The sequence below is a fragment of the Lissotriton helveticus genome, chromosome 7 (genome assembly GCF_964261635.1).
Source record: "Lissotriton helveticus chromosome 7, aLisHel1.1, whole genome shotgun sequence".
In the NCBI taxonomy this organism is placed as follows: Eukaryota; Metazoa; Chordata; class Amphibia; order Caudata; family Salamandridae; genus Lissotriton; species Lissotriton helveticus.
In genome coordinates, this window is record NC_136068.1 from 58,968,803 (window position 1) to 58,992,941 (window position 24,139).

The 24,139-nt window shown below is 46.6% G+C and overlaps 1 pseudogene; it reads right to left on the reverse strand.

The window, feature by feature from the left end:
- Nucleotides 1–772: 772 nt before the first annotated feature.
- On the reverse strand, nt 773–1,790 carry LOC144768032 (epidermal differentiation-specific protein pseudogene; annotated as a pseudogene).
- Nucleotides 1,791–24,139: the final 22,349 nt, after the last annotated feature.

Consider the following 24,139-nt stretch of genomic DNA (forward strand, 5'->3'; position numbering starts at 1 on the left):
GTGGTTGGCTGCCGCCGGCAGCATCAGGCAGCAGGACCGCGTTTGGCCAGAAACCGATGTGAGTTGCATATATATATATATATATATATATATATATATATATATATATATATATATATATATATATATATATATAGTGTGTAGCTATGCTATGTGCTGTTGCAATGACACAAATCGACCAGTATATTGTCTTAGCAGAGTTTCTGTTGAGAGCAGACAGACACTGATGCAGCAGTAGCAAGGATGTGCACAGCATTGGCTGACGCTTTCTCACCTGCAGGCACAAGTGAATCACTGCCGCCAAGCACCTCAAATGTGCAGTCAGCTTGAAGCGCATCATAAATGCACACTGGCCAATCACAGCACAGCATTAAGGTATAAATCACCCAGTCATACATCGGTGCCCCAGTGACTGCCATTGAGAGGTTAGAGTATAGCCTTGTCTTTCTGACTCGAGGGTACACTTTTACTGCTATGTAGCAATGACAACCAGTGACCGAGTCCATATATACTATTGAGTGACATTTTTATAAGGGGTCAGCGTTCATTGTTAACCTACCAGAAAAACACATTTTATGTCATCGAACATTGGTTGGGTCCTAGGACGACTTCCTACTAGCTAATTATCTTTTGTGAGATGTGATGTTTGAAAATGGAAGCCCTAAAAGAATCCTTTAAAGATTTCTCAGTTTATAAAAAAAAGCACAATTAATCAAAGAATAGCAAATCAATGTTGAGGCATAGCCCATAACAAAAGGAAGGGGTGGCAGAGACTACTATTTACTAATGGTGTCAGATTGCACATCTATGTAGATATCTGTGCCAGACTCACAGCGATATGTGCCATATTCAGTCACCGTCTTACTCCCCTGGAAAATTTTCAGCTCCACTGGAACTGAGATGGTAACCTCCTTGCTCATGAAATTGACTGTTATTTTTGAGCGTGGCGGTACCTTCATCGGCAAATTTAACTCTGCCTTCTTCCTTGTGGTGAATTTCTCAACCTCATCTTTCTTTACTGAGAAGGTGTTGGATGCCTCTGCTGAAATATTGGCCACTCCTTCCAAGCTAAATGAAGCACCCACCTTGATTGAAGACTCATTGCTGAATTCAAAGCTATGGGAGACATATTTCTCATACTCTTTGCAAGAAGCAGCAGTGAACTCCTGCTCACTGTCTGTGTTGTTGACATAAACATACTGATCTGCTTGGATGTTCTTTTCACTCTCTATCTTTTTCTTGCCCCACAGAAGTGTGGCGGTCACAGAGGCGTTCCCAGGGTGTAGAGGATACACATGGGACACTTGGTCGTTTAAACCATTATCGCAGTAGTTTGCCAGATATTCACCAGCCCTGGCTAGAATATACCTTCCCCCTCTATTTGGATGCTCATACAGAAGCCATGCTCCACTCTGGACTCTGTGGGAGGATATCTTATCACCCATGTTTCCAAACGGTAGATTGGTCTCTTGAGTCAGAACTGCTTGAATACCAGCGGCATTGGGATGCTCATAGACTGTGATCTTTGGATTGGTCAGGTCTTCTCTGATCAGCCTCAGAGAAGACGCCTTTTCATTCATGTCAAGTGCAGGATGTTCTCCCTCCTCTAGGGGAATGAACCCTCCTTGATAGTTTGGATGCTCGTACATTAGCCATGGCTGCCCCACCACCTTCACAGATGAGATGCAGTCTCCAAAACTGTCCTGTTCCAGATTCAGAGCATCTGCCGTATACGTCCTATGGAGTCCCTGAAACTTGGGATGTTCATAAACAGTGATGGAGTTCATGGCGATCAGCTGTGACGTTTCCAATGTGTTTTCTGTAGCTGACCCTGTGATACAAAACAACAGCTGGTTAGTGGAGAAACATCATAAGTGATTGGTTGAAAACTCACAACACTGGCTCCACTCTTTTAAAAGGAAAGAAGGTATATTTTGATGCCAATGTCATTGTTCAGTTTATTGTAGGATTACTTAAACTAATTAAGAGTTACATAAACCACAAATATCAGAGTGTGAGAGAACACAGCAATCAACACTCCTAAAATAACTTTCTTATATGAGAACATATTTTACAGCACCATATGAATTAAATAAATCTTTAATATAGTGGACAACAGCTTCCCCTTTTTCCTTAAAGTCATTAAAGGATGCGAGTGCATACTAATGAAGAATATGTTGCATGTCATTATGGTGCAGAAGGTAGTAATTCAAAATTCCACACGTCTCGGGACGTTAACGTGTAAAGTGTACTGACAGGTAGTTTACAGCTGAAGTATAGAGATGAGGTGCGAAATAATGAGCCTAAAGGTGAAGTGCAGATTACATATTAAAGAATCATATGCAGAAACTGCACAAGATCTCTGTTTTATAAGGCACACATGGATCAGGATCTTACTGGCCATAATGACACAACCCATAAAGCTAAAGTACAGTGCCTGAAAGAATTCGGTTTTCTGTATTTGATTTTTAAGTGCAGAAAACATAATAAAAGGTTATAAATGGAAATGACACAGGTTCTACTATTTTCGAGGCCTTATACATAAGGTGCTGATGTATCTAGGAGAGTATGACTTAAGTTCATACTGGGTATGATGAATCAACCCAAAAATGTAAGTGTAGTGTCTAAAAAAGTTATTTTTGTAAAGTGAAGATGGCTTAATGAGGAGTCATATACAGAGGCTAATACTGCCTGGGAGAAAACGGTCAAAGATCTTACTGGGCATGGTGACACAACCCATTGAGCCAAACTGCAAAGTGCAGTGCATGAAAAGGTACTTTTGTTGCAATGGCAATTATGTGCCAACAGGTCTATACTGAAGGTACCAAAGGTCTACAGCAGAATTCATCAAGATTTGCTGCAACAACTGGACTTATAGTTAAGATGCTATGTGCCTAGGAGTGTGTAGTTTGCAAAGTGCGGCCAGCCAAATAAGTATTCTTGTGGGCTGAGACATCTCCAGTTCAGGATGGTCATGAAGGCTGATAGGGGACCACAGTGAATTAAGTACCAGTTGAATGTTGCAAATTGATGTCTATACCGTTTAGATACAACGTTCCACAGTTTCTGGAAACCCAGTGACAGAGTTAGTCAAAGTTTGTTACTTCAATGTAAAGCCCATTTTGAGTTACCAACAGTGGGAGATGAATCACAAGTTGTGAACGCTGTAGACTTCTCATGTTCTTTAATAAGTTTAGGGCTTGTATTACAAATTTCCCAAACTTGGTCTTGTCTGCCACTGACTGCAGGGTGTACAAAAGAGAAACTAACTTTGGCCAATGGAATAAAATGCTGTAAGAAGGCCCCAGTAGGAGCCAGCTGTGATGTTGGCATGCCGGACAGCAGAGAATTATGTGTGCCAAGGATTCTCTTCTGAAGTTCCATCGTCTACAACTGTTGGTATTATCGAGGTGGTTCCAAGTTGGGTTCCATTCTCTGATTGGAAGCAGGACTAATCTGGTCAATAGAATATGTTTTAAAATGTGCTTTTCTACTGCCTGATGGAGATTGGACTTGGTTGACTTGAGCAGTTGTGACGCCATTATTGACTCGTGAGGAGCCCAATCATAGAGAGCTTCCAAGTATAATTAGTCAAATTATTGTCTCAGATATTCCCTGCAAGTTGTTCATTTTCTTTAGATACCACCAGATTATTGGACCTGGGCTTGTTTGTAGTTGTAAAAATTGTGTCTATTAGGGCATTCATGGGGGCAGCAGTTGCCTGCCTATAGAATGGAGAAAGAATTGCCCAGCTTTCCAGGTTTCCTTGCACCAGCCTAAATTCCAAGCCGATCAAGGTATTCCTTGTGTGAGATAGGACATGGAATACCTTCTTGTAGGTTGTGCACTGGATCTTTTCTAGGGCAGTGCCCATCTTGCCTGAAAATGCTTCCTGAGCAAAGTTGAGGGCGGGGAGAAGTTTGGCACGAACCGCCCTACCAATGGCTGTAGTTGTGGGGCTGTCAAATATCGAGTTTCATATGCACAAGGCATATGTTTCCACTACTGGTTTGCTTATCATTTTGTTTAGCTGCAAAGCCGGTCTGCCAGTTTCACATAGCCATGCTCCCAGATAGATATAATGTTGAACACAGTCCAACCTCAGTGGCGTAACTGGTAAGCCTCTTCTTAGGATATCTCCAGAAAATTTCTACTTTTATTTAGCTCCCATTAGCCACAAGCTCATTCCTGAAATTGTATATGTTCAGGGCATTGAGGACTTTTTGCAAACCAGATTTTGCATGGTCGAACTTTACTAGATTGTTGGCATACTGTATGAGTGGAATTCTCCAGTGTCCAATTTTAGGGGTGACTAGGTTGGCTCCTGCCAAGGCTGGGCCTAGATCCGCTCTGTTTCAGACCTCGGTCAGTGTCAATCTTATCAGTGGCCATCTGCCCAATGAGTTTAACTCATACCCAGGTCTTGGGGTATGAGGACATGATTGCTCTTAGCAATTTGTATAAATGTTCCAACCCACTAACCCTTGTCTAAAATGTTCTGGGCAACTCTTTTGAATGCTGCTTAGTAGTTGATGAAACAAACAAACAGCAGCAGTGAATTGTGTGTTTCACCTATATATTGTCCACTATTGACCCACCATCATGAAAGCCTTTTAGATAGAAGGACAGTAGACCTATCGCACAGGACCACTGCATAAATTCCCGGAGCAGTATGCTGGCATATAGTTTGATGCCCTTTGTTTAGAAAAATTTATTTTCAGACTAAGAGATTAATTTCCTAATGATTTAAAACCCTCACACATAAAGTTTTTTCAGGTAAATCAGTAGATTCGGGGTTTGTTAAAAGTGTAGGTCACAAAGTATCAGGAAGTGATAGGATTGGACAAGATCACTAGAAAATTTCCAAAGGCAAACTCCTGAAATTTAACAGTAGTTAAAGCCAAATCATCAAATGTAGATGTGCAACAGCAGAAAGTATGCCTTTACTAAAATGACTTACATCCCAAAATAGCTTCCACTTTTGTTTGGGAGAAGACCCACTGTGCACTATCAAATAATTTGTCCAAGCTTTCAATTGAGTGTTAGCTTACATATATGTGAATGTTCTTACAGTGTTTTCATCTATTCACTTTATTATTTACACATATAGACTAAGTTTGCTGAATTGCTACACCTACTTTAAACATGTGATAATTGTCAAAGATGGTAGCCCAGGTTGTGTTACCATCCACATTTTAAGTGTTCGAGTAATTTGAGTATAAAACCAGTGTCTCTCTTATACTGTGATCGAGAACTGTGTCACTTTGCCAATATTTATGGGCAATCTGATTTTGAAGGTTCACAGACAGGGTAGTGCTAACTTTGAGCCTGTTAGATTAATCCTACCCTGAGGCCAGGTGACTAAGATGCACTTTGGAACATTCCACCTCACCTTCTCAAATTCACACGTGCACAATCTCCACTGTTTCATAGGGAGATGAAAGCAAACAGATACATTCTTTCACACTTGACCAGGGTATCTGACCGTGAGGAACACTCACCTGATGATAACCCACAATCCACTTCTTGGATATTGATATTTTCCTTTTGTACCGTCCTACATACTACTGTGTCTGGTTGCCTGATTGTATCAATAACCCTCAATTATCTGTTTTCCTATCAGTTGCTGGAGGCTGCTCTGATCCTAGGTAGACATGGTAGATGCTTATTAACTGGTGGTTCTAGAAACCTGTGTCTCCTAGGGGGTTGTGCTTTTGCATCTTCCTGGTTGGCCCCTATGAACCTCATAAAAACTATAACCTTGGTGGTTTTAAAAAGACACAAATTTCTGCTGGTTACACCTATGATGAACTTCGATAGACCCAATAGATATTCATTCATGGTTTCTGGGAAGCTGTGCCTTTCAATTTTTCCCAACTAAGCCACTCCTGGTTGAACTCCATAGACTATTGATAACTGGTGCTTTTGAGAAGCTGTATCTTAAAAATGGTAGGGCTTTCTCCCTTCACCTTACAGCCACATTATCTAAAATATCACTCTGAAGGCAAAAAGATACCCTGGGCCCATGGTTAACTTAGACCTGAAGTTTAAGTTTAGCCCTGAAGTCTAAGTTTAGACTTGAAGTCTAAGGGCCCATTCACAAAGGTAAACTTACACCTGAAGTCTAGGATGACCTTTGTGAAAATTTCCCTTATACTTCAGGCCTAAACTTAGACTTCAGGTCTTCAGGTCAAAGGTACATTTGTGAATTGTTCCACATGCAATCTCACATCCCACAGAGGTCTTTTCACACCATCCCTACTGGTTCACCCAATATTCTCCTCTCTTCTGTCCTTCTTTTTCTTCTCCTGTCATGATTTTGAATCTCTTTCAATTTAGCTCTTTCACTACTTTCCTAACTTAACGATTCACCAATCTCTTCCCTTTTTCGCCTTGGTTATCATCCCCCTTTCATTCTCTCTTGTATTCTCATTCATCCTCCCCAAGTGATTGTTTTTTTAGGGAATTATGAGTATGACGACACAGATTTAACAAAAACAGTAGAAGCACTTGCGCTAACACCTGGCTTGTTGGTGTGTGACACTAATGTAGCACCTGCATTTTGTGTTTGAGTGAGCTAGAGTAGTGGAGGTCAGTGGTATCCTTTTTTAATACCCCTGACCTGTCCTTCCACAAAATAGAAGGTGACAACTGTGTTCCCAGACAGTCGAAGTGGATAACTTATATTCCTGCAGGTGGAGTGGGAAGACAGGGAGAGTGAAGTGAGGGGTGTAGACACAGTGCTCCTTATGTATTCCAAGAGGCCCTTTGGATAGCAAGATGCTGCTGCTGATTAGTCTTCGGAGTACTGGCAACTGGTGGATTGCAGGTGTGAAGAGTGTAACTGAAAACTCTGGTTAAAAGGGAGGAAGTCTCTATGTTAAGCCTACCCAGTTGTCTTTCTCTGGTTAATGCTTTAGCTTGGCATATGACATGAGGTGCAGAAACAGTACACCACTTTGTGCATCTGGTGTAGGTGCCCCAGGATATAGACAACACTGCTGTGGGATGCCTCATTCTATAGAAAGGCTTGTCTGGAGTACAGCCTAGAAAGAACACTTTCTAGGCTGTAAAAGTGGGATCCAAACCACCCACTTTGTTGCATGGTAAACGAGGATGTAGACTAGGTCCAGGAAATCAAGTATAGAATATGTGACCAAAATATCAAGGACTAAAATATAAATATTAGTTCTTGATATTTATATATTCAAGGGATATAGATTTCAAGTTATGAATAGTAAATCTAAACTTAGCTATATGCCCTTATCTCCTAAATATTTTTGGGGTATTGATATTTTGGTCATGATATTGCAGTCACTTGATAATATATACTCATTATTTACATTTTCCTTATTTTCTAATGTTATTAAGGTCATTTGATATCCCATGCTATGATATTCTGGACTACAACTGTAGGCTTGAAGATCTGTCTACAGTCCCTGATTTCTCCTACCATCATATAAATACAAGGATGGCTAAAGTTTATGCTTCTTCTGTTCATCAATTTCCCAAACATTAGAAGACTTGTGAATGCAGTTTTTTTCCCCTTTTTGTACTTTCCTCCACATCTCATCAATAGTATGTTATTGTTGTCTTTACATATGTACTGCAAATTCAACCCAAACGTATTGGAAAACTTTAAATGAGCAGCAGTTACCTTACAGATTCATTTATTTTGCTTTTTTGATTTCTAGTGCACGTGACCATCCAAAGAGATGGCCACAAAATATAGAGGTTTGCAGCTATTTACTCTAGTGTAACTATCTTCCACTCTCAGGTTTCTGAATTTCCTGAACTCCTTTGGTAAAAGATCTACTCCTTTGAGACTACTATAAGTTGCCATATTTGATTGAGAATTCTCTATTTGACATTCGTAGACTGAATTATTTCAGGAGGGAACAGAAAGATACTGACAGGGTCTCAGTACCAAGGTTTATGGAGAGACTATATCGTTTGGGCAAGGGGGAAAAAGAGCTCCCACAGAATTGAATAGTGGATCCTCTATAGGTAAGTCTTCTGGAGAAACCTTCCCTGCTTTCAGAGGATGTGACGTTTTCAGACCCAGTTGACAAGAAGATGGAGCTTGCCTTTAAAAGATCACATTCAAGTCTTGGTCTTGAAATGAGGTTATATATTTACTCAGTCTATACCTCCTACTCACTTTATAAAGACTTCCAGTCTCTATCCACCAACATTCAGAAAAGTGAAGATTACTTTCAACTGATGGGAGGTTGAAGATTCAAGCCAAGTATCTCTCAGACCTGATGTTTGACAACTTAACAACTTCACCATTGCATCAGCAGTGACAGTAGCTGTGGGGCACAATCTATATCTCAGAATCTGGAAAGTTGGTGCCAACCAGAAGAATTGTCTCTTAAGGGTGTCTTATTCAGTTCTTTTCAGACAACACGCTGTTTGAAGAGGAACTAGGGGAAGTGTTGAGGAAATCACAGAATTACACTCAGCCTTTTCACTACACAGAGACGTCTGCTCAGAGTGACAGGAAAAGGTAGGGCAAATATAAGAAGAGATCTAACTTTTACAACAATAAGTCAAGGGCACCAACCTAGAGTTCACAATCTAATACTTCCTCCCATAAATCAAAAGCCCATCCCAGCTTGTCTAACTCGAGGCCGAGACTGGATGAAGGTGAGAGCTGCATGACAAAAAGACAGTGGCTCTATGCCCCAGCTTCAGCCCTTGCTGCCCGCGGCTAATAGAACAAGAGGGAGCAACCGCCTGTGGCTAATACAAGAGCAGACTGGTGCATTGACTGAGGCTATAGAACAAAGGCCGGTGCACCACACACGTATTCACATCTAGAGCAAGTGGGCCGATGCACCATTTATCAAAGGGAAGGGAAAAGGGCCTCTGGACCTCACTAATCCTTTTGGGTTCCAGAGTAGAGTGCTACTCATTGAAAAGTGCTTCATCGCCTCACCAGGGATAGTAAGCGCTATATAAATGCAATTGCAATTACAATTACATCGGATAGAAATAAAGCATTTTTCACGGCCTCATGCCCCCAGTCAGAGTGAAGATACACTAATAGCCTGCTCCAGCTGAAAAGATAAATAAAGTTCCTTACCTTAAAAGAAAGAGTTCTCTCTCACTCTGTCTACTGTAAAAGGGGGCTCCAGCATCCCCTGTGAAAGTGAATGGAATGGCACAAAAAAGACACTGGAAGTGCTGCTGAGTGAGAGAGGTTTGTGGGAGGATATCCTTGGAGTTATGGGAAGTGTACAAAGGCTTAGGAGTGGGTGAACAAGGAGCAGTGGAGCTGGCATATTACTCATGTAAGAAAGGAATGGGACGAGAAAGAGGAAGTGGGGGTAATAAGTGTTCCTTGTCAAATGTATTAAAGTGGTATTTTAATACTTGTTGTTTCTGTCTTCTAGCAAAAACAATTCATGCACTGGGCTAGCAAAGGAAACATGAAAAACAATAAATTTGTACATTTCTTTATCTAATAGAAAGGCACTAAAAACAGGTTTTGACGTGTCTCAGTCTTATTAAAGTTTGGAGCAGGAACATGTATAAAATAAATGTACCTTCGGTGTAGCTCTCCTTCTCTGTCGGAAGTGGGAGTCTGCGTTTCCTCCTTGTCTGTCTGTCCTATAACCCAAAATAATGCAAAAGGTCAGCACGCCTTTAGTCTGTGTGAATCCTGCTGAAACATGGGAAGTTCTTGACTAATTTGTGAATCTTCACTACACAGCCACCTCTAGGCAGAGGTGTACTAGCAGAGGTGCAGCAGCTGCAGTGGAACTAGGTCCCAACTCACCTCAATTAATGGCTGTAATTTGCTCAGATCACATTCAACTTTACTTGAACTTGCACATTGCCATATTCGGTTACTCATACTCACCCCCCTATTCATAAAGATAATTCACAAATCAAACAATCACCTAATTCCCACATTTGCACTATCAGCATTAAATTACACACTAAAATTCGAAAAACATTCACACTTGGGCACCCACACTTTTCCACACTCAGTCACAGTCTTTACAATCACCTGTAGTCAACCACAAACACACACACATACACACATCCATTGACTCTGGTTTGACCCTTCAATGTCACAAAACTGCGCATGCGCCTACCTGGTGTGACCCTTCAGAGTCACAAAACTGGGACTGCACCGGCTTCCATGTTCACTTGTATGCACACACACACAATTAAAGCTCCCACCCTCCTAGTCACCTGTTCCCCATAGGCATTGTTCTGTCCTTCTCTATATCTGCACCAAACATGAGATGTGGAGATCCCTGGCCCCTCTCTCACTTCTTCTGTTGTCCCAACTTTTTATCCATCAGCAGCATCATTATTATTATTAACATCATGCATTGGTGTTGCAGTGTATGTTAGTGTAACTCTGTGTCACGTGTGAGGATGCCACTTAGTGCTTAACAATCAAAGTGTGTTGTGTTTTTCCAGTGTATTACTTTGTATCATCAAGTGGTTTCTAGTTTGAGAAAGTGTATCACAACATTCACAAATGTCAATGTGCGCCACAAGTAAATGTCGTAGTATTTGCAGCGTAATGTCTACCTGGCTTTAATGCACTAACACATGCAAACACTGGCATGACAAATGTTGTTTGCAGCTATTAGCACTTTATAGCCAGACCTATTGGCTTTGCCAATGCATGGTAAAAGTGTAATTTATATCCATTGGGAAAGCATTTTCTTCTTGGATAATCCCTTTCCCCACGTCCCTACGTCCCTAACAGGGGGTTGGTGACATTCCATTGCCTGTCCCAACCTGGAGAAGAATTTACTCCAACCCTTTGCTGGTTCAATTCTCTGACCCCTTACAGGCTGAGAATGGGTGTATTTTGTGAATGTCCACAATCTCACCAGTTTGTGAGTGTTCACAAGATCTTAAGACAAGCAATGTATTGATTGGCCCATATCCATCACTGCTCAGTGATTACTACCATAGAATAAACATATTTGTGCATACAATCACTCATTAGTAAATACATTGGCACATGCTAAATATTATTTTGTGCCTACCAGATAGGAGTAAATAAAGTTAAAACAAGAGTTTAGTCATTCTCCCATTATCCGTGCTTGTGTGTACGTGTGGGTGGGTATGTGTGGGTGGGTATGTGTGGGTGTGTATGCGTGTGTGCATGTGTTTGTGCACACTCATGTACCTGTGTAATTCGATTTATATGTGGTGTGTGTGTGTGGGGGGGGTTACAAATATGTATTTGCATGTGTGTCTGCATGAGTGTTATGGATTTCAGCATGCATGTGTTAGACTTATGTGGAAGTGTGTGAAATGCATTGATGTGCTGTGTCTGATTTGTTTTTTCGCGAACTATAGGCAGAGTGACAGGGCATCACCAACACAATGACGATAGGAGCAGAACACCCTACTCCTTCTCTCTGACTATATTAGTTCACAAAAATGAGTGCTAGCATCCATGCACAGTACTCAACCGCAGATGTCCCCTCTTCAGTCTCTCCTTGCACTTGCCTACCAGACACCCACTATATAAGGCCTGGCTTCTGCCCCTCCCACGCCTCCTGGGCACTATTTTCCATATGTAATCAGCCCCCAGTTGTGTTTTAAGCAACTCTCTAATCGAATCAGTTTCTAAGCATTCATTGCAATTTCTAATAATGCAAATATAAGCACATCTTTTCAGGCACACAGGATATATTCTCAAAGTCACAAGTGTGAATAAATCAACCCTGGCCAATGTGCTCAGACGCTGGTTCACAGAAGTGGCTCGGTTTAGACAGAAGTGGATTAGCAGGAACTGGTGACGTGTAAGAGCCCTCTCACGACTAGCTGCACAGATTGAGATCCTGACCTCAGTCAGTGATTGTTGTAAGTATTATATCAAACAAGTGATCGGTTCACCCCATCACAGGGTGAAAGTGCTAAATTCGAAGTTAATAAAAGATTAAATCTTTAAGTTAGAAGACCACGTGGTTTGTATGATGAGCAACTTTCCTGAACCATTTATCGGACACTTTGCCTGCATATGGTCACTCTGTGTCCTGGTGACACCTTGTGCACTTGGAGTCATCAGAACACCTTTGTGGAGTGACATGAGTCCCTGAGTGAATTTAGGTGTTTCATCCCATGACACCTTCTTTTAAATCTGGCACGCAGTCTGCTTAAAAGATATCTGTCTCACCCTTACAGAGACAAGGGAGTCATTTAGTTATTGAATTGAAATGAAATTGTATCTTGATCCCTGGGACATGAATGGTGAAGAACTGGCCACTAACCTCCTGCTGATCCGAAACACAGAAAAAGATTTACAACCATCTGTCTTTATTTCCTTCAGCCACTGAGTTCACTTAAAAAGGCTCCATCCAGGTAGTAGGAGCTATAGAAATATCATTGACACTGCCACATACAGGTAGACATAGCAAGCACAGAAATACACCGGTTGCACAAAGATTCAGCACAAACAGCCTAAGCTTTTTAGTCCATGCCTGTGTTTGCATACATTAGCAGCTTAATGCCGGAACTGATCCCTTTGCCAGTGCTTCTGTGGGTCTTTGGTCAGATATGTTAGCAGCGGTAAACTCTGGAACAGAAGAGATGAAGACTTCAGAATGTATTACAACACAACAACACCTACGCCAAGAAAGCTAGATGGTTCACCGCTGAACTTTGAGAGTCTAGACACACTTTCTGCTGCCTCGAAAAGGCCTGGAGTAACACCAAATCCACAGAAGCCCACAACAACTTCAGAGTCACCTCCAACACCCACCACCAACTCATCAGAAAAACAAGGAAAAAAGCGATTGAAGACAGAATCTCCACTCATGCACACAACAGCAAAGAACTCTTCAACATCATCAAGGAGTTCGCCCAACCCACCAGCGAGTCCACCGACATCCCTCCCTCACAAGACCTCTGTGACAAACTCAGCACCTTTTTCCACCACAAAAGCAAGAGCATCTACGACAACTTCGACGAAGATAACCAACACACTGAACCCTCACCAAACACCCCGACACCCTGAAACCAGCGATCGACAACTGGACAGCCCTCACCACCGAAGACACACTGAAGACGATGAAGTCAATCCACTCCGGGGCCCCCACTGACCCCTTCCCCCACCACATTTTCAACAGAACCGCCTACACCATCGCACCCATGCTCTGCCACACCATCAACTGCTCCCTGGCAACCGCCTCGTTCCCTGACGACTGGAAACATGCTGAGATCAACCCCCTCCTAAAGAAGCCCTTGGCAGACCCCACCGACCTCAAAAATTACAGACACATCTCCCTGCTCCCGTTCCCAGCGAAAGTGATTGAGAAAGCCATCAACAGCCAACTCGCCACATTCATCGAAGAGCACAACATGCTCGACTCCTCCCAATCCGATTTCAGAAAAAAACACAGTACGGAAATGCCCCTACTTGCCACAACAGATGACATCCGTACCTTACTGGACAAAGGAGAATCAGCAGCCCTCATCCTCCTCGACCTCTCAGTGGTGTTCAACACAGATTCATACCGCGCACTAATACGCAAACTCCACAACACCGGGAACCAAGACAAGGCCCTTGACTGCATCCACTTCTTCCTCTCCGGCAGGACGCAGCGGGTCAGACTCCCCCCTTTCCTCTCAGACCCTACACCTACCACCTGCGGAGTCCTCCGGGGGTCCTCCCTAAGCCCTACGCTCCTCAACGTCTACATGGCTCCGCTCACCCCCATCGTCAGAACCTACGGACTCAACATTGTGTCATATGCAGACGACACCCAACTCATCCTCTCCCTATCCAACGAACTTAATACCGCCAGACACAACTTTCAAGAAGGCATGGAAGCCGTCGCCAAATGGATGAAAAATAGCTGCCTACAACTAAACACAAACAAAATGGAAGTACTCATCATGGTCCCAAACCCAGACCCCTGGAACAATACCTGGTGACCCCCTGCCCTCGGAAGCCTGCCCACCCAACAGCAAGCTTGAAACTGACCCACTGACCTCTATGGCCTCTTTACGCCAAATGATGCCACCCACAACCATCTCATGGAAACTGCTGACCACACAGATTACCACAGTGATCATGAACTCCATCAACTCTAGAGCATCCATCGACCTTTGCCCACCTCCTTTTTAACCGCGGGAGTAAGGAAATCAGCTGTGAACTCACCTCCATTCTCAGCGCACCAATCACCACGGCCACCTTTCCCACTCAATAGAAACACGCAGAGAACAGACTCCTCTTCAAGAAACCCTCTGCCATAGTCCTTGGAAGGCCATTAACTGCTAACACACCGAACACCTGGAGAGCAAAAATCTGCTGGACAACTCCTAACCTGGGTTCCGCGCTGACCACAGCAAAAAGACAGCCCTGATTCGCCACTACAGACATCATGAGGTCCCTTCTTGACCACCGGGGGACAGCAGCCCTGATCTATATCTCACCACACCCTCATCAAAATACTCTGCCACATTAGATCCAGAGAGACATCCTAAAATGGTTCAGGTCCTCTCTCACAGCAGTAACCAAAAAGATCTGCTCACCACCCTTCACTTTAGAACCCAAGGGCATCATTTGCAGAGTCCCACAAGGCTCATCACTCAGTCCCACCCTGGTCAACATGTACATAACACCCCTGGCTGACATCGTCAGAACCCACAGCCTCAACATTGTATCCTACACAAAAGACACCCAACTCATCCTCTTGCTCGTGGAAAGCCCCCACCACCACCAGGTCCATCTGATACAATTTCAGTAGGATCATTGCCCGCTGGATAAAGACCATCTACCTGAAGCTCAACAAAGATAAGGCCTAAGTGTTGAATTTTGGGAACAACACCTCCCTGTGGAATGACAACTGGTGGTCCTCCGTTCTCCGACCCACAACAATAGACCACACCCATAACCTCTGCATTATCCTGATCAGCAAACTCACTATGAAATGTAGGATTAACACAGTTTCATTTGCCTGCTTCCACATCCTCCCCATACTCAAAAGAACTTCAAATGGCTCCCCGCCTGCACCAGGAAAGCAGTTGACAAAGCCCTAATCACCGGCCAGCTGAACTATGGCATCGTGCCCTACGCGCTCCGAATTTCGTAGCGTGCCCTGCATCGCATTTTGCGATGCAGGACACGCTACAAAATTTGTTTTCTTTATTAAATTGTTTACTTACCTCCAATTATCCATATGCCGGTTTTTAGCACCCCCCACACTGCCCCTCCCCTGCCCCGCCTCTGCCCCACTGCAACTCCCTCCACGGGCCACGGCTGTCCACTGGCTCCCCATTCAGAAAAGATTCCAATTCAGGATGTTAACACACGTCTACACGTCCCTCCATGACCAAGGCCAATACATCAACCAATGCCTGAACATTCATAAAGTCTCCAGACACCTGCACTCCACCTCTCTCGCCCTCCTCACACTCCCCATATCTGCCAAAGAAAGAGTAGAGGAAGCTCCTTCTCTTACCTCACCGCCAGGAGCTGGAACAACCTACACCTCCAAACATCATCCTCTCTCCCTAAATTCAGAAACTGATTCAATATCTAGCTCTTTGACTGATACCAGCAAGAACCCAGAGCCTGGTTACCCTCATGGGTGAGTATCTGCACGCTACAAATCTGAGTTGATTGATTGGCTAGTGATGCGTGAAAATGTTGTTTCAAAGTTGAAAACAATGAAACTTGCTTTTTTAAATCATGAAAATGTTAAACTGAAGTGGTTCATTTACTATTTGACAAGTTGGGATGCTTGCTTTAAAATGGAAACACTAGAATTTCTAGAGCAATGCAGTGCTTATGACGTCACACTGGGGGTGGGTGTCTGAAAAGTTTCAGGGCTATGTCCATCACCCCCTTGTGTTTGCTTTGTTCGTCCTACGTTGTCAGGGTGTGGTTCAGACTTCGTTGGCTTTTCAAACCAAATTCTGGTGCTGAGAGTGACTTAAAAAAGTGCAGATTTTGCTAATTTTGCTTTTCACCAAAAAAGATTCCCCCACCAATAATTTCATCCACCACCTTTCTTCTAAAGGAAGGGGCAGCCTTTAAGTGAACACACTAGACGAAATATTCCAGGTCCCAAGAAAAGTAGATCAGTTCTACTCCAACTTGAAAATTTTCTAGCAACACCGTGACACTGGTGAATATCGAGTAACTAAATCTTTGAAGAAATTTAAAGTAAGCCTAACAAAATCGCAAATTATTTGAGAAGAAGCTATAGTGCAACAACAGTCTTTGAGGGCTGGCTGCATTATTCAGTAATGTTATTTATCAATCATACAATCTAAGTCTTTCTCAACTCAGCCTCTGCCTTGATGGATAGACTGTTGCAATGATCACTCTTCTTCACAATCTTCACATTTTTGATATCATTCTAACTAGGCTAAGGATGAGTAAGGCAGAATCCCTGCACCAAAATATTTTGAATGAATCTGAATGTGAGAATGAAAACTATGATTTTGTCATTTCATTGCAGAGGATCATTCAAGGACAGAAGCCTGTTTACAGCCCATTGTAAGCAGGGACTCCTGCCATAGTCCAAAATTCATCCTGAATAACACAACATCTGGGGTGAACAGAGCGAGTAAGACTGGTCTACCTATCACAAAAGTGGTTATTTCTTCCAATCTTTATTCTCACGACTGGTACAACTACTAGTACAACAAAATGCATTTGTGGGATAGCATAGGAGCAAGTATTTCTCACTCTGTTCTCACTCATAGGTGTTCTTACTTCTATGCCTACTCCACCACATACTAGTATTACCATTACATGATTTTGAAGCTGATTTACCTTTCGCCTAGGATATTAGGAAATAAAGATAGCAGTTGATATTTCCACTATATTCAGCCTCTTTTCCCACGTCAAATAGGTACCATTAGCAAGTCAAACCAGCAAATTATTCCTGTCACACTTATGCCCCATGACTGACTATTAGAGTGTTATATATCAAAGGCCTCGGGCGTGGCTAAGCTGGCCAAGATGGCGGATGGACTCCCTTAGAGCTCCGGTCAGCCACTCGCCACGCCGATGTTGACAGCTGCCGCCACATACCTTGGTCACCGCCAGATGCTGTAGGAGACTACAGGGACCGCCTGGGGAGCCTCGAAGAGGGACAGTGGGTCCGAGGCATGCCCGCGTTGGCCCCGGTCGACCTCGGCCGAACCTTCCCCAAAATGGCGGTGCCCAGGCACTGACGGGGAAGGTCCCGGGTGACCGACGCGGCCCCTTTCATTGCCGGGACCCGGAGTGCGCCACACACCTCGCCGGCCAACTACCGCACCCGAAGAGCGCTGCCACATGCTGGACGCGGCGGTGTCAGGAGAGGAGCCGTGATACCCGGACCCGCCGAGGAGACCTGGTGGACTGAAGACGGCACGGGACCTCACCGTCGCGGGAGACTTGGGCGGGAGTGACCCCTGGGGACCCAGCGCAACAGGAGAACGCGGAGACTGGTGAGGACCCAACCGTTCAACACTGGAAACCGGAGAGGCCGCCCGCAGATGACCCTGGGACTTTCCCAATCCAAGATGGCGCCATCGGAATGAGTCCGCGAGGGAGAGGTGCAGAACGGCTATAGCGACCAGCGGGGGTCCCTTGAGACTGGCGCCCAAGAGACAACACCATAGGCACCACGCGACGGAGGGTGCCAGGAAGCAGCTACAAGTGCATCCCCGAGGTGAGCTCTGATTCCCAACTCGAACTCCCGACCCAAGACCCTCTGGGGAGCACCGACCAGCTGTGCCTGCACTTAGCAGAGGAACCGGGAGTGGCGGGCGGTAGTGAGGGAGTACCCCGACCACCCCGGCGGCACGACAGAGGTTCAGACAGAACAAGGTGCGACCACACGGAGAGCCTCCCGCCTCACATATCAAGGGCGAACCACAGGCCCCCCCGGCCGGGTGTCAGGGGACTCACCTGGAAGAACTACAATAGATGGAGGGGTCCTCGGAAACCCGATCTGCTCAGCGCCGCCACCAACGGGGGTTTGAATCACTTCAGACAGACCGGATCGGACCGATAGGTCACCCACATCACCCATGGGACGAACACAGCGAGCAGTGCCCATGACACCGGCGCCAGCACAGAGAAGATCACCCTCCCCAGGCCCCTCACGTGGATCAAAAACCGGGGGTCCTGTACAGGACTCGGACATGTCCACAAACCTAGACAAAGTCCTGGCGGCCATCGAGCACTCACGAGTCTCCATGGAAACCAAATTCGGGGAACTGGCCTCGGACATTACCCTATTACGCGGCGACCATAGAAAGCTGGCAAATAAGGTGAAGCAGGAGAGCCACACGCTCCATGAACTAAAACCTCAGGTCCAACTGAACAAAAAAGCCATCAAGGACCTGCAGGAGAAGGTCAACTTCCTGGAACACAAGGCGGACGATTTAGAGGGACGCTCCCGTCGGAGCAACATACGTCTGATCAACCTGCCGGAAGGAGTGGAGAAAGAAGACCCTATTCGCTATATCGAGACTTGGATAAAAACGTTTACCCGGGCCCAAGACCTGACGCCGTTCTTCTCAGTAGAAAGAGCACACAGGGTCCCGACCGGTCGACCTCGAGCTAGCCTCCCACCCAGACCATTCCTTCTGAAACTTCTGCATTATCAGGACAGGGACACGATCCTACGGGCGGCCAGGCAAGCGAAAGTCCTCAGGGTGGAAGACAAAAATGTGATGGTGTTCCCGGACTATTCTCAAGCAGTACAGCGCCAACGCGCCACATTCCTGACAGTAAAGCAAGCATTGCGCCAACTTAAGATACCATATCCCCTCCTGTTTCCGGCCCGCCTCAAGATCATCTATGAAGATGCCACACACTTCTTCACGGACCCCGCGGAGGGGAGACACTGGTTGGATCATCACAGTCAGCCTCGATCAGACCGCGAGGACACACCGTCAAGCTCGGCGTCCAGCAGACGGAGGCTACTCCATGCCAAAAAGGTCACTCTCACACAGATGAACCGACCACGGTCGCCCAGCGTCAACGCGTCCCGGACTTGGAACAAATCATAGCAGACCAACGGAAAGCCATACAGGCAGCGGCAGAGGACGGGCAACTGGACGCCGAGCAGGAGGTGGATCGAGGCCCCCACATCTTTACATCCGAAGATGAAGGTCAGAGCGACGTCCGCACCTCCAGAGATGGCTCCGCCCCCCCGCCGCTGGTGACCCCACAGACGGCGGATACACTCATCTGATGGCACCTGACATGCCCAGCGGACGGAGCATCCAGCCGACGGCGGACGCCGAGAAGACACGCCTAAGGTATGGGTGGTAGCATACACACACACAGAGACACAATACGGCGGGTGGCCATTACCCGAGATCGGGGCTCCACCGCCTTACCACCCCCTCACACCAAACGAACTAGAGACAGTACGAGATGTACAGTTTGGGCTCATCGTGCCTTGCAATGGGCCCCTTCAGTTGGGACTGTTTCCCATATGTTGTTACCATGTTAAGCCCCTTCCCTTTTAACCCGGATACCTACACGGGAGATGGTGATTTGGTCACGGTGAAATCAAGTATGGAGGGAGGTGATGCGAGCGAGAGTGACTCTGGATGTAGCCGAGAGATGGCGGGGGCGCCGACCAATACGACGGACGCAATCACATGACAAAACCCCCTAACACGGACTTTACCTTTATCACACTAAACGTCAGGGGGTTGCACACGGCAAGCAAACGGTATGCAGTCTATGCCTATTTAAAGAGACAACAGGCACATATAGCCCTCTTACAAGAGACGCACCTGACGACAGCGGAAGTCGGCAAGTTACAGAGGAAGTGGAGGGGTGTGATCTGTGCCACGGGGTACTCTGCATTTGCCAGGGGCACACTAATCTGGATCAGACCGGGAGTCCCCTTCCGTGAACAATCCAGGGCGGTAGATAAGGAGGGACGCTATGTATTACTGGAAGGACAACTGGATGGGCAATCTATCCTGATAGGTAGCATCTATGCCCCCAATGTAGAACAGAACGTCTTTTGGTCTCGCCTCACAAACACGCTGGCACATTACACCCACACCCCTTGGCTCTTAGGAGGGGATTATAACAGTGTCTTAGACACGACCCTCGACCGGTCCCGTCCCCCACCACCATGATCACCGATATACCGACAGACGGAACTCTTCAATGCGTGGGTTCGACACTGGGCACTGACGGACACGTGGAGAGCATTGAACCCCACGTCGAAACTATACTCATTTCACTCCATCCCACACGACCTTCGCGTGAGACTTGACCGATTTCTCTGCTCACCTGATATACACGCCAAAACTAGACACACAGACTACTTAGGCAGAGTGCTATCGGATCATGACGCCCCCGCCCTGACCCTCCGATGGAAACCACCCCACCCCCCAGTACCGACCTGGAAACTCCCTCGGGAGTGCCTCACAGACCAGGCATTCACACATGAACACGGGGAACACCTGCAGGAACACTTCAGACTCAATGCGGGCTCGGCATCCTCTAGTCTCATGGAGTGGGATGCACACAAAGTGGTAGCGAGGGGACACTGCATCCAACAAGTACTAGGGATACGACAGGTACTAGAACGCGCATTACACAATACAGAACAAAAGCTGGCAACCATGCTGCGAGCGGATGACCGCGGCGAGGTGACCCAGCTGCAAATAGCAGAAGCTAAGACAAAATATACTGAGACACTGCAGGACCTGCGTAAATACAACTTTAGAAAATACGCCAGCAGGGTGCACCGGGAGGGCAACAGGGGTGGCACACTCTTAGCATGGATAGCTCGACAGGATCCCGACTTGAAACCTATCACTGAAATCACAGACCAGGCCGGCCACCTTCAAACATCCCAGATAGCGATCATGCAGGTTTTTTACACATATTACTCGCACATATACCAGACCCCTAGCCAAGGCGACACCCTCGCGGCATCCAACTTCCTAATCCCGTTGCCTATCCCCCAAGTCTCGCCGGCACTCCGGAAGGACCTAGACAGGAAATTAACAGAGGCCGAGATCAAGGCAGCGATAGGGATACTCGCCAGAAACAAGGCCCCAGGCATGGACGGCTTCCCCCTCGAGTATTACCAGACCTTCTTAGCTTACCTTGCCCCACGTCTGACGACTATGTTCGAAGATGCACTCAGGGTGGGAGTCCTCCCACGCTCCCTCAGAGAATCATTAATAGTATCGTTCCTGAAACCACATAGGGACCCCCAGTTCCCCTCATCCTACAGGCCGATCACATTACTTAACTCAGACTGTAAAATCCTAGGTAAACTGTTAGCGACGAGGTATGCCCAGGTCGTACCCCAGTTGGTCCATCCCGACCAAAACGGATTTGTGCCACACCGCAACACATCCCAAAATCTCCGTAGGCTCTTCCATGTCCAAGACATAACTCGAGCCCAGTTCCCGAATGCAGCTTGCCTCATACTAGACCTCGAGAAGGCATTTGACACCCTCCTATGGTCATATTTGTTCGAAGTCATTGCCAAGAACAACTTTGGCTCCCGCCTAATCGCTTACACTAAGCTCCTGTACACACGACTCAAATCCAGGGTCCGGATCGGCACCTATATTTCCTCGGAATTTACCGTAGACAGAGGGACTAGACAAGGGTGCCCGTTGTCACCCCTCTTGTTTGCCCTGGCGGTCGAACCCCTGGCACTACGCCTAAGATGGGAGGGTGAAGCCTGGGGGATCCCCCTGGCGCACACGTGGCACTGAGTATCTCTATACGCAGATGACCTCCTGATTTATGTTAGGGATGCCACGAGCGACCTGACGTGCATCTGGAGGACACTAGAGGAGTTTGTGGCAGTATCGGGCCTAAGGGTCAACTGGGGGAAATCCTCCATATACCCGTTGAGCCCCCATATGGCCCCCTTCTAGATTCAGATGGGTACCCAATCACTAGCCTGGAATGCCTACGCCCCCCGATACCTGGGAGTACGATTGTACCACACCCCGGAGGACTTATACACAGGGAATCACCGTAGGACGCTAGCTGGTCTTCGATCAGCGGTCAACTTCTGGAAGACACTCCCGCTGGCGCCAATAGGCAGAGTGGCACTAGCAAAAATGATTATGGTCCCCCGCCTGCTGTATAGTTTCGTGAATCTCCCAGTGATCCCACCTCGATCATTCTTCGGAGAACTGAACACTCTTCTGACAGACCTGATTTGGGGAGGGGGCCGAAAACGGGTGGCACTCACCACACTCTACCTGCCTACCACGGAGGGAGGACTGGGGGCGCCGGCCTTTGAGGCATACTTTCTGGCGGCCCAGCTCCAGTGGCTGTCTTATTGGACGGCGGGACGACACACAGGAGAGACCATCACAGCTACTGGCCCTCTTTCGCAGGCCGCGATCGTCAGACTTCTGTTGCCAGGCACTAAAGCCCTGCAGACACGTCCACTGCAGGTGTCCGTTGCCCGAAAGTGCATGATGCGTATACATCGCATGTCCAAAACACAACCACCATATTCGCCTCTGTTGCCACTGGTGGGTTTCCCTCGTAGGGATTCGTAATATTCCCCGGGCACGCTTCGGGTCTGGACAGAACTGGCGGTCACGGAAATCGGATCTCTGTTCGAAGACGGACAGTTGCAAACGTTCGAACAGATGATGGACCGATACGACCTGCCCCCGGGACAGTTTTTGCTCCATAGGCAATTATTAGATAGCGGCGGTACACACTGGGACTCGGAGGCCGGCGAACCGGTGACACATCCAGTGATTCACACGATCATGCACATGGGGTGGGGAGACACTTAGTAACATGGCTCTACAGAGCGACACGATCACTACTCCTCCCATCCCTCCAGTCTTTACGCCAGAAGTGGGAGACAGACTTCGGCAGAGTGGTCCATGACGGGGAATGGAGATCAGCCCTGGAATTTCCCAAAAAAGTCTCCAGAAACGCAAGGTTCCGTAACATACAATTTAACATCCTACACAGGGCCTATCTCACACCGGGCCGCCTCCAACGATTCTTCCCGGATACCCACTTCGAATGTCCCCGATGTCGAACCCCGGAGGCAGACTTCAGACACATGTTCTGGGATTGCCCCACTCTCCGCCAGTACTGGGACATGATCCATCGAATACTGGAAGAGGTCACGGGCATTGACACCACGAACACATGGGAGGCATGCGCACTCGGAATTTTCCGCAAACGGAAAACTGAGAAAACGCAATGCCGATTCCTATCACTAGCAATCCTCCTGGCGAAACGCAGTATTGCCATGCACTGGAGGACCCCCGCGGGGCCACCAGAGGCAGCATGGATCGGCGTGGTACATAAATGGGGTAAGGCGGAGGAAGAGATACTCCGGGAGGAGGAGGTACGGGGACATCGCAAACATCCCATATCCCTGGAGTGGGCGCAACTAATATATACCTTCACACAGGCGACACTCCCTCAGGAGTCACCTACAACCTCGCAATCCCCGGTACGTCCGACGACACCGACCCGCACGCTTACATAAACATACCACAGATTCTACATACCTGTCGTGAGTGACCACACTCAGCGACCCTCTGACACCCAGACACAAAGCACCGACGCTCGCTATAGGCTTATACCCAACGACCTGAGAATACGTACTCTGTGCTTGGACACGGTGACCTACAAACCCCCCCCTCCCGTCTTTTCCCCCACTCCCATCCCTCTCCTGAGTTAATTGGTTCACCCCATAGTTCCTGGGTAAGGAGACAAGATCGATTTCGACAGAGTGCAACTTGTATATATTACTCACGGATTGACTTCAAGCATAGAGACACCACGATGCCACATATTATTGTGAATCACACCCACATAGCTGATACCCAAAACGCCATCCCCACGGTGTCTGGCGCAACACGAGTTCACCCCCCCCACAGATGCAGTTAACAGACTAACATATTTGAGACGATCCCGCCCATGGGGTGTGCAGATGCTTTGATGGGATACCACGTGATACGTGCTACCAAAGCACACAGAAAGGGACGATAGACAGACAATGACCCTGTACTGTGAAATGCCTAACAGAATCCAAGTCTCCAATTGTATCTCAATGACTTTAATTTTTGTAATGCTCGTTTACCTCGACCGATCACTGAAGTATTGTTTATGTAAATGCAACCAAAAACCCAATAAACAAATTCAAACAAAAAAATATAT